This window comes from Schistocerca nitens, chromosome 2, assembly GCF_023898315.1.
Source record: "Schistocerca nitens isolate TAMUIC-IGC-003100 chromosome 2, iqSchNite1.1, whole genome shotgun sequence".
In the NCBI taxonomy this organism is placed as follows: domain Eukaryota; kingdom Metazoa; phylum Arthropoda; class Insecta; order Orthoptera; family Acrididae; genus Schistocerca; species Schistocerca nitens.
Window position 1 is genome coordinate 259,855,933 of NC_064615.1, and position 12,787 is coordinate 259,868,719.

The window sequence follows — 12,787 nt, forward strand, 5'->3', positions numbered from 1 at the left end:
AAAACATCATAATTATTGAGCATAAAACATGTTCTATAATTCTACAACAGATTGTTATCAACGATATAGGTCTATAATTGTATGGATCTGTCTTACGGCCTTTCTTAAAACGGTAATGACTTGCTCTTTTTTCCAGTCGTGAGGTACCTTCCGTTGCTCAAGCGATCTTCGATAAATCACTGCTAGAAGGGGAGCAAGTTCTTTCGCATAATCTTTGTAGAATCTTACAGGTATTTCCACTACTAACCGATTGTAGCTGCTTTTCATTTCTACGATCGATTATCTCAATATCCGACATTTCGATGTTCGTACGACGATTGAAAGGAGGGACAGTGTTACAATCTTCCGTGGTGAAACAACTTCGCAAGACCGAATTCAGTATTTCGGCCTTCTCTCTCTTATCTTCCGTTTCGGTGTCGGTGTGGTCGCTGAGAAAATGAATAGATGATTTTGACCCACTTGCTGATTTTACATACGACCAAAATCTCTTAGGGTTTTTACTGAACGCATCTCTCATTGCTCTCCTTACTGTCATTTTCGCTTCATTCAGTTTTTGTTTCTCAGCTATGTTTTTACTTCTCTTGAATCTGAGATAAAGTGCTCTTTGTTTACATAGCGATTTTCTAACACTGCTATTAAAACATGGTAGATCTTTCTCATCTCTTAAAACCTTACTCGGAATATACTTGTCTAGGGCATATTGAACGATGCCTTTGAATTTTTTCCATTTGTTCTCCACATCTTTGTCATCACCGAATATTTGATGCTGAATGCTGAGATATTCTGAAAATTGTATCCTGTTACCCTTGCTCAGCAAATATATCTTCCTACCTTTCTTAACATTCCTTGTAGGGCCCGTCGTCATAGATGCTGTCACAGCCTTATGATCACTGATACCTTCCTCTAAGTTAACTAATGCGATAAGTTCCGTTTGTTGCCAGGAGGTCTAAGACGTTACCCTCTCGAGTTGGTTCTCTAACTATCTGCTCAAGGTAATTTTCGGACAAAACACCCAGAACAATGCCACACCATTCCCTGTCCCTGGCACCAATTTTGATGGCATAACATCCCAGTCTATACCTGGCAAGTAACCCCCTATTACAACGGCATGATCAGGAAAATTACTAATGATATTCTGCAAGTTCTGCTTGAAGCGCTCTACAACTACAGATACTGATCCAGGTGGTCAATAAAAGCATCCGATCACCATTTTTGACCGTTCTTTTATACTCAATTTCACCCAGATTAATTCACATTCGGAATCCATGATAACTTCGCTAGATTTTATCGAATGTTTTACTGCAATAAACACGCCGCCACCATTGGTGACTAACCTATCCTTACGATAAACATTCCAGTCCGAACTTAGGATTTCGCTGTTTTTAGCGTCTGGTTTAAACCAGTTTTCTGTTCCAAATACTATCTGTGCATTATAACCTTCAATAAGCAATACTAATTCTGATACCTTTCCTTGGATGCTCCTGCGGTTTACTGAAATCATATTAATCTTTTCTATCTCTGAACTGCGAGGACCAAGATTCTCTGAGGTCGCTGTGGCTGATTTAACAGGCAAATCGTCTTTGTTGTCAAGGGAGGAGTTCTCTAACCGAAAAAAAGCCCCATGTGCACGCCGCACGTACTTCGCTACCCTAGTAGCAGCTTCCTGCGTGTAGGAGAACCCTACAATTCTGCACCCGATAGCGGAAGTCGAGAAATTCGCATCCGATACCGTCACAGAGCCGTCTGAGCCTCTGGTTTAGATCTTCCACTCTGCTCCAAAACAGAGGGCCGCAATCAACCCTGGTTACGATGCTAGAAATAGGCAGCTTAGCCTGCACTCCGCGTACGTCGCTAGTTGCCTTCACCAAATCAGCCATCCGCCGAAAGGAGTCGAGGATGACTTCAGATCCCAAGCGGCAGGCGTCATTCGTGCCGACTCGTGCCACTGCATGCAGCCGGTTGCACCCAGTGCGCTCGATAGCCGCCGCCAGGGCCTCCTTCACATCACGGATGAGACTCCCCGGCAAACATACCGAATGCACACTGGAATTCTTTCCTGCCTTGCCTGCTATCTCCCTGAGGGGCTCCATCACCCGCCTAACATTGGAGCTCCCAATGACTAGTATACCCACCGTCTGTCCTTGTCCAGGGTGGTAGGAAAATCGACCGCTGGCCAACAGGAGAGGCATCCCGTGCTGGCTCAGAGTTATCATCAACACTGGGAAGCACCTCGTACCTGTTGCTATGACGTAGGGAGCCAGGCGCACGGCCTGCTCCCTCTTTCGCCTTCCGCCCACCGACACGCGAACCGACCACTGTCTGCCACATACTCTGGAGTGAGGACGGAACGGTCAGACGTTGCGTATCAGAAGCCGCAGCGACGTCCGGTTCACCAGGGAATTCCAGTAACACCAAAGGGGTCGCAGGTCTCGTCACTGGCGCCCCGACGTCACCGCAGCTTTGAGCATTAGTTAGAAGCTTGGCGACGGTAGCCAACGCAGCTGCTAGGTGTTTACGGATAGCAACCACCTCTCCCTGTATCCGTTCGCAACAAGCACAGTCCCTAGCCATATCGTACTGTGTGTAAAATAGATATAAGTTCTCGGATGACGCTTCTGAGTTTGAAAATATACCAAAGGAGAATAAAGTAACACTAAAGGTTGCTGTGCAGATTTCTCACTGTCCTCTGAGACCGCAAGCTATTAAACAGAAATAAATTTCTCTACTGAAGTTGATGTATTTACAGACACCTGTCATTAGAAATCCTGTTTGCTGAAATGTTACTCCACGAGACAAATATTCAAACTAGAATGTACTGATCTAACCTGTGTGCTGTCTACTGGCACAAAATTATAACTTAGAGGCTTGACGGAGTTTCTGCCGACGGGAAAATTTACAGTAGGAAGCCGCTCGACACAAGGATATTCACAAGACTTACGCAACAGCAAAAACTACGATTAAATCACTAACCACTAGTCTTCACAGTAAAATACACACGAACAGTTCACTTCTTTGCAGAAGCACGTTGAAAAACCAAAGACTAAATTAATTACAGTTTATCAGACAAGTGCTGCTGCTGCTCTGCTGCGCGTCCTCTCTGCTCGGCGGCTGCCGCTACACCACGAATTAAATGGATTGAATATGCCAAATCAGCCCGAGCGCTGTAATTCAGACACAGCCATATTACCTACTTCCTATGAAGAAAATTTGTTGATATAAAATGAATTTCGCTGTAACATGACCATCTAATTTAAACCTTTATTAATAAGACTGACCGCAACTCAGTAGTGGCGTGAAATATTTAAAGCTACACACGACAAAAGAAAAGCACGTAAAACGTAGTTTCAAAATGACATGCTGTAAATAACAAATAAATTAAAATTCATTCATTTTTTTCTGTATTTTTGATAGATTTATGCCCGCATCTCGTGGTCGTGCGGTAGCGTTCTCGCTTCCCACGCCCGGGTTCCCGGGTTCGATTCCCGGCGGGGTCAGGGATTTTCTCCGCCTCGTGATGGCTGGGTGTTGTGTGCTGTCCTTAGGTTAGTTAGGTTTAAGTAGTTCTAAGTTCTAGGGGACTTATGACCACAGCAGTTGAGTCCCATAGTGTTCAGAGCCAGCCATTTGATAGATTTATCTGACTGAAAGAGAACTGTTTATTTGTTCATAATAGAGGGAAAGACGAAATAAACGCCCTTTATCATAATATTATGGGAATAAAAAATCAAACAAATGAGTTGTTAATTTGTTGAAGATCTGATTAGTTGGAAAGAAATTAATGCCATTTGTTCGTCAAAGTACAGGAAAGAAACCATAAATGTAAGTTGTTAAAATTAGCTGCATATTCATGTGTATTCAATATGGATAAAGGAGAAGTAATCACATTCATAAAAAAGGAATATAAATACAATAATGTAGAAATAAGTAAATTCTGCAAGCATCAGTTGATTGAGAAATTTTTATGAAAAATTTTGATGTTTTATTGCACTGTCTGTCACACAGAAAGAAGGAATTATTAATTTGAGGTGAGTGTAAAGTAAATTTCTCGAAGCTATCAGACAGGAAAATTGGTACTGAGGTGCTGTTAGCCACATATAATTTAGTATCAGTCACAAATATCCTTACTCTATTTGCTCTAGATAGTAGTTCCCTTATAGATAATAATATAGTAGGAGTTAAAGAAAGTAGGAGTTAAAGAAATGCATACCTATTCTAATAAACGGATTGTCATATCACGGTACACAATTAGTCATCTTACCTAACTTAGATCAGTAAAGAGCTCAGAAACACTCAAACACAACAGTGCGGCTAATTAATGACAACGCTGCAGGAGATTTGAAAGAAAGCTTAAAAATGATTACTGGGATGAAGTATAACTTGAGCCTAACGTCAGATCTAAATCCAACATCGTTCATAACGAGTTCTTTTTTTCCATTTTTGAAAGTTTTCTTAAAGCCATACTTCAGTGTAATAATGGGAAACCATTACAAAAATCTTGGGTCACTGCAGGTATCAAGAGTCTCCTTACAACAAAGAGGGACATATGCGAAATAACTAGCGCAACTAATGATCTTGTAATACTTTCAAATTATAAACAGTACTCTACATATTAAAAATGAATGTAAAAAAATTAAGGAGCTTGCACATCTTGTCTCAGAATAACAGATGAGACAGTAAAATAAAATCAATATCGAATACCTTTAAAAGGAAGCGGGGAAAGAAGTCATAGAAGGAGACATTATTTCTGTTAAACAGAATGAGAGCATTGTGGAAGACAGTTCGTTCGTGTGTAGCAGATAATTTTAATAATTACTTTTTAAAAACTGAAAAAAAATGGTGCAAATAGTGCAGAAGAGAAAGCAAAACAGTATACAGAAGAAGCAACACAGAGGACATTTAGTGAAATAAAAATTAATCTTACATCCTTATTTAAAATAAGGGATATCAACGTGACTCTACACAGTAAAAGTTCGTATGAGGTGGATAACATCTCCAATAAGACAATAAAAAGTTGTAGCCCTATAATATGTTATGTTCTCAATCACTTACGAAGTGTATCACTGATTCACGGTGTCTTCCCAGATGACTTTTCTATAAAATGGTGACTCTACAGATTTTACTAACAACTTTCCAATGTTACTTCCTACATGATTTTATCTTGAAACTCTTCCACTGGTCCGTGTTTGGATGAAAACAACAATATGGGATTGTGGGATCGGTTTGATGGAAAATATGTCTGTTTTAAATTTATTTATCCAAATTGGTTTCAGCGACAATATCGCTATCATCAATGGGTTCCTCAATTCTATAACATACAAAAATTGCATATTTATAAATATTGTAAAATATTATTTTACGTGTACTATTTTGTTCCAAAATATTACTTTCTGTGAATCTTTTCATAATACCTTATAATTATTATTATTATGAAACATCCACAGAACATAATTTTTTGGAAACAAACAGTACACATGTAATAGTGCTTTAGATTGTTTACAAGTAAGCTATTTTTGCATTTTTTTAGAATTAAACAACCTACTGACGATGGCGATACTGTCACTAAACTAGTTCGGGAATAAATAAATATAAAAGTGTTTTATTTCAAGGTGGACCCAGTCCCATGTTGTCACTTTCCAAAATTTTTGAGGAAGTAACATTCTCCTAGGTTGATCCTCAACTGTGTAGTAACAGGAAACCTAGCCAATCACAGCTTGTATTTCAAAAAGGCAATTCTCCTGAGACAGCTATTTATACATTTAAATAATAACTTACCACCAGCTGGAATTTTCTGCGACATATCGAAGGTATTTGATTGTGTCAATTATGTATTAGAGAGGTTATGTTCTTAAGGAACACATAGTTCAGCACATCCCTGTTTTGCAGAAAGTTGGCTTAAACTATTCAAGCAATACTGCAATGGATACTCACAGAGTTCGATCATGGCGAACTACTGGTCTTGTTTTATGTTACATGATCTGTCATTTTATCTGAATCAGAAGGCAGAATTAATTCTACTTGTAGATGATGTAACACTGTTTTGAAGCTGAGAAAAGAAGCATCAAGAGAGAAAATAGTAAATGAAGTTTTTGTGAAAGTAACTACATGGTTTTGTAGAAAGAGGCTTGCTTTAATCCTTGATAAAAATTCACAGCTTATCCAGTTTTATACAGACAATAATACCTCACCTGTTTACATAGTATATCAAAAGGTAATAATAAACTGGTTAGATAGTTTTTAAGTTCTCTGGCGTGCATATTGATTAGAAGTTAAACTGGGAAAGCTATATAGCTAAACTGCTAAAAAGTTTAGATCTAGCTTCTTTTAACATAAGAATAACTTCCAACTCCAGAGATATAAATGTAAGAAAGCTTGCATATTTTGCGTATCTTCACTCACTGATTTATGGGATAATATCCTTGCGTAACTCCTCGCTTAGGCGAAAAGTATTCATTGCACGAAAGAGAGTAATTTGAATTACACATGGGGTTCACAAACATACATCTTGCAGGCATCTCTTTAATCAGCTAGAAATATTAACTACAGCCTCATGATATATTTATTCACTTTCTGAATTTGTTATCAACAATCCATTTGAATTTGAAACTAACAAAGACGCTTACAACTACAACACTGGAAGGAAAAATGATCAGCAGTAAATGAATCTAACTTTGGCAGAGAAAGAGGTGAAATATGCAGCTGTAATATTCTTTGACAATCCACCCACGGAAATAAAATGTGTGACAGATTTTTGTGTTATGGGCATTAGACTGTGATCCAGAGAATATTTCTCTGTACAATGTTTCGTTTTCCAATCATGAAGACATCTTCAGAGATTATAAAATTTCAGATAACAGATTATTATTATTATTATTATTATTATTATTATTATTATTATTTTATTGCGACTTTTGGACTGAAAGTCATACTGCTATCTCTCAGTGTCTTGGAGTTTTACGTAGTAAGGTTACATTTATCAAAAAAATCATAATTACTGTTAAAACTAAGATATTATTTTGTGAAAGGATAGTTACTGTATTAGTTGATAATGACTGATGATATCTGATTAACTGTTGTATGAAATAATTTTGCTGGTTTGCATACAGTTTACATTCGAAAAAATGTTAATTGTTATCTTAATCACATTCACAGTAAGGATTATCTCGAAATTGTATTCGGTGAAGATGGCTAGGGAATGTTCCGTGACTGAGTCTCATGCGAATTATACGAATTATGGAACCTACAAATCTTTTATTCGACTTAATTTCATGAGACCAGAGCTGCTATGGTATGTCTGGATGTATTTGACCATAATATTTCCCTTTGATGCGTACTGGTAATAGAAGATTACTTTCCACTGGCGTCTTATTGTCCTAGAAAATGCAGTTTTCAGGCCTGATAGCGGTAATAATATGATTTTAAAAGTGCCGTTTTGAGCGGCGGTTTTCGCTAAGCCATCGACCATTTTATTATTTTTAATGTTAACGTGACATTTGATCAACATACATTTTATCTTCTTTCCGAGATAATCTTTTTCCTTTATAGCTTTTTTGACGTCCATTACTAGTGGACTAGTTTTCTCGAGACTGGCAGGTGTCTGCATATCTTGGAGTAAACTTCTGCAATCTGTTAAAATCTAAATGTTTCTAATTGTGAGGTTCCGCGAATAATTTACGAGTGTGGGTTCTGCCGTGAAACTATAAGTCAGTTCTCTGTAACCTGCCTTTGGTCAAAGGAACGTGCAACACACTCTGCCATTATCTGGCGTTTAGGAGCCGTCAGAACAAATCTGGAAATATTCTTGGATATTATCAGCAATACAGGTCTTTACTAATTGTACTTCTGCGCCATTTGCTTTTGCTGGGAAGTACAAGACTTCAGCTATTGAAATTCTTTCATTATACTGGTGATGTGAATAAATCGCTCCCCACCACACTCTTGTAACCGAGCGCAACACGTTGAGACAAGGCTGAGATATGGAACATGCTCCGTCTATGATAGGCGTGAGTCCTTTATCGTTGCTGGAAATTTAGTTCGATTCTTCCCTGGAAAGATCTGTTTATTAAATCTTACGTGTGTTAGTCACTGTGGAATTCTTCGCTTGCAAAAGTTAACAATAGTCGTCTTAGGAACTGAGGGCTGTAAGCATGTGGACCCAAATGGTTCAAATGGCTCTGAGCACTATGGGACTTAACTGCTGAGGTCATCAGTCCCCTTGAACTTAGAACTACTTTAACCTAACTAACCTAAGGACATCACACATATCCATGCCCGAGGCAGGATTCGAACCTGCGACCGTAGCCGCCGCGCGGTTCCAGACTGCAGCGCTTAGAACCGCTCGGCCACTCCGGCCGGCATGTGGACCCACAGTTTTAATTTTTAGGCTTAAACAAACTGAGCAAACCGAACTGTTTATACGTATCCACGCAACGGTCAGTTAGCGACGTCAGACCTGTTATGAAGCTCGTAGCTGAGAAGAGCTGGAGCTCTCTGCTCTTTATTTGGCATTAAGACCCACACTTTGTCTAACTTCAGCCCTTCTTATTTTCTATTGTTTCTTTGCTCTTGAATTTCTAAGGCGTCTCTGTACACCCTAGTATAGTATGGATCGTACCTTGATAAAACTATAGTATCGACCTCTAAACTGCATATCTTAAGAGCTATGAGCACTTGTTCGTCTTCGTCACTGTGAAACACAGCTCTTCTATTGCAGGCTCTTTGCTTTATGTATTTTAGGAGCAGGTAGTATAGGCCGGAACAAAAGTGTCTAGTAAGCATGGGCTCTGAAATGCATTCCTTAGAGCACTACTCACATTAGCGAAGATGAATATTACTCATAACCCTTAAGGTATGCATTTTAGAGACCATACTTACTAGAAGAAGAGAGATTTGTTAACATCTAATACAGACTTAAGTGTTAGGAATGCTTTTGTGAAAGTATTTGTCTGGATATTAACCATGTATGGAAGTGAAACATTGACGGTAAACAGTTTGGACAAGAAGAGCATAGAAGCCTTTGAAATGTGGTGCTACAGAAGAATGCTGGAGATTCGTTGGGTAGATCATATAACTAATGAGGTAGTACTAAACAGAATTCTGAAGAAGGGAAATTTATGGCACAGCCTGACTAGAAGGAGGATTCAGCTATTAGGACGCATTCTGAAGCATCAAGGGATTACCAATTTAGTACTGGAGGGAAGTGTAGGGCGGTAATAATTATAGAGAGAGAACAAGAGATGAATACAATAAGCAGATTGAGAAGGATGAAGGTTGCAGTAGTTATTGGGAGATGAAGAGGCTCATACAGGACAGAGTAGCTGTATCACACCAGTCTTCGGACTGAAGACCACAACAACGATATTTACTACAGATTTTGTTTCTTGTTTTAATCCATACTACCACCCCCGAAAATTTGTCGGTGAAGTTCCGGTTCAACACGCACATTCCTGATGCGGAAAGTGTTGGATGTAGATCTTTTGCACTGTTCCAACACTGATCCACCTTTCTTTTTCGTTTAAATACTGTGTCGATCCTGTGTTTTCTTATTACTCTGCTGATGTGATATGTGAAATGAAAGCAACATCAACGTACCAAAACTAACATTAGTGTTTCTTCTTCACTGTCTGACGGAGAGCTTCTTCAGTTTGCTCGTAGAATCTGCTGTCCAACTGAAAACCGCCAAAACCACCACACTGATGGTCATTAAATTGGGAAGGACAGTAAACAACAAAAGTTTTGTTTATTGTGCACATACGTGAGATATATATGGTTAAATTTGGCAATATACAAGGTGCGAAGTTTGAAAGACAGGGCACGCACCTCAGGTTCTAACCCCAGTGAGCATCAAGTGGAAGTGATCTTGGAAGTAGACAAGTAAGGAAGCTTCAACTCACACATATTTTTCGCTCCGTATCACAGCCCAGTATTTTACAACCCATTTAAACAAAACAGCCAATAATTATATATCCCAGAGCAGCCATCTTGTTTTCCGTACCCCACTTAATGCCCCGATAAGACTGTTGCTCGATCTTTGTTTTCCACTTTCGGCAAAGCGCACTTGGTAATCAGATTAAATATCACAATATTATTTCCACTTCTGAATTGCTGTATTGTAGTGAAAAACACTCATAGCACACTTATTGGCACTACTGATCTAATTTAGACCTTGAGATACACTTCGCAACACCTATGGGTTGATCTTTGTACTAAAGTAAAACAACACTTTAAAGAAAACAAAATTTGTCTGCGTCACACTGTATGACAAAAAATGTGGAACACCCAGAATCCATGTTCGGTGGCCAAGACTATGCGATGTGGAACTAGGGATGGCAGTCAAGAAGCACGTAGTGTTCCATACAACTCAAGATTTAGCTGGGATTTTTAACAAAGTGGAGATGTGTTTTTGCTTAACATCAGACCACAGCTTCTGTGTGCAAGAAGACTACCAAGGAAACAACAACTTGATTGTGAACAATGATGTGACCATTAGAACAGGCAGTTTAATGTGGATAAGATCCAATCGTAAAATAAAGATATATAACAAATTTATATGCCCACAAGAGCGCACACTTCGATAAAGTGTGTATCAACGAGAAATTTGTTCGTCTTCCTTGGGCAAAGAACATGTGTTATCACACTGGAAACAATATAACTACAGAATGGGTGGTGTGTTTGACTCTGTGTATTAAACGTCAACAATCCATATTTAGAATGTGCTTCACTGCACACTGTGCCCACCGCTCCTGTGGGTGTAAACTATCAGATAATTTACAGAATATTTGCTGTGTTGTGTTTAACAGTGTTCTGGAATTTTTGTAATGCGCTAATAAGAATACACAAAAGTTAGCCGATGTACTATTAAACCTTTCAGAAAATCAAGAACAAGAAAAGTCTGTGAACTATGTACGATGTGATGGTCGGCCAATAGTTTTAAATATTTACGTGTAAATTAGGAGGAAATTGTTAACACAGAAATCAACAAGGGCAACCTGACTGTTGTAGTGAAGTATATTTTTCTCAGTCATGGATGCTGTTCTTCGCAATATCATCAAATATAGATATTGCTGAATTAGGATCGGTTCCTGCGAATGTTGTTATTTCGCAGGTCTTTAGATAAAGGAGCAATGTACTGAAGATACTTAACCCATTCCCTATCACAGAAATTACTGCTTGAACTGCAGTTAATAAAAATGGCAAAAGAAAACTGGAACTGGAAGAAGTTGAAGTCAAAAAATTGCAAACTGGAGTATTTGGCGAAAATAATTATCACTAAGGAAGAATATATAATGGTACTGGGAAAAGAACAAACCATTGCAGATATGCTTACAGATCCCTTTAAACACCGTTTGTGGAGTAAACTTTTATATATAGTATATGATACTGTCATTTACTGTAAATAGCTTGGAAAATGCCCATATGTAGGAGCACTCACAGAAATTAATGTCTCCAAGGACGTATACTTCATTAAGGTATATATAAACAATCTTTTTTTCTGTATTGACATACTTCCAATGACACTATATGTGTTTTGTAAATGTTTTTATTATAATTTTTCACTTCCATATATACTAAGTATTTTCATTGCCAGTACCAGTATTGGCAAGAAGCTGCTATCTACAGATGTGCTTAATCCACTAAAAAGCTTCTTACAGATATATGTATGACTAACAGGTGAGTAGCATGAATGATCGCAGGTTTGTTTGGTCCATGGTAGATTGTCACGAAGATGTTGAAAGAACTGAACTGGACGACGCTTGAAGATAGATGCAAACCAGCCCATAAAAACCTACTTGGATGGTTTCTAGAACCAGCTTTAGGTGATTGCACTAGCAATGTACCAAAATTCCCTATGTACCACCCCCACAGGGAATGAAAAGGCAAGATTGGACTAATTATATCATACTGAAACTAAACTCCACACGAACAGGCCATGCAGGCCCAACGGTACCTACCGGCCGCCGTGTCATCCTCAGCCCATTGGCGTCACCGGATGCGGATATGGAGGGTCATGTGGTAAGCACACTGCTCTTTTGGCCATATGTCAGTTTCCGAGACCGGAGCCGCTACTTCTTAATCAGATAGTTCCTAAGTTTGCCTCACAAGGGCCGAGTGAACCCCGCTTGCCAACAGCAATTGGCAGACTGGATGATCATCCATCCAAGTGCTAGCCCAGCCCTGAACTCGAATGAGCGACTTTGTGTCTACATTGCACGACGTTTACTATTGGCCCACGAGCAGATACAGCATTGTAACCCCTCCAGCGGAACAGAACATTTCTTCCAGGCACTTCCGCATTCTGAATTCTGAGAGGCGGCCACTTTTTTTGGCGTCCTAAACGAACGAGTCGGAATCAATCACTACAGCAGCCAAATTTTTATGTCTAAGATTGTGCATTTGATGTCTCTGTTACTTATCTCTCAGTGCTATCTTTTAAACATTCTCTTATGGCTGTGCCTCTCTCAGCCGACATTGGAACACACGTCGACATCGGTGCGGAGATGTGGCTACTGGTTTCACCACATGTTTTCGGTTATTGCAATACAAGAGACGACACAGTGTGTTTATGTTGCTGTATGTGGAGGAGCACGTCTACACGTTTTTTATCATTTCATCTCTGTTCGTTTCTTGTCTCATCGTTTAGAGTTGGGCAAAAGAAAATATGTATTTAATGTTAACCTCCAATGGGAATACAAAATTTTTGAAATGGCGCAATGAAAATTAACAATGAACATGTTTATTGCACATTATGTACTGAAGAATCTCCTGTTGTACATAGAGGAGGTGGTGTTTT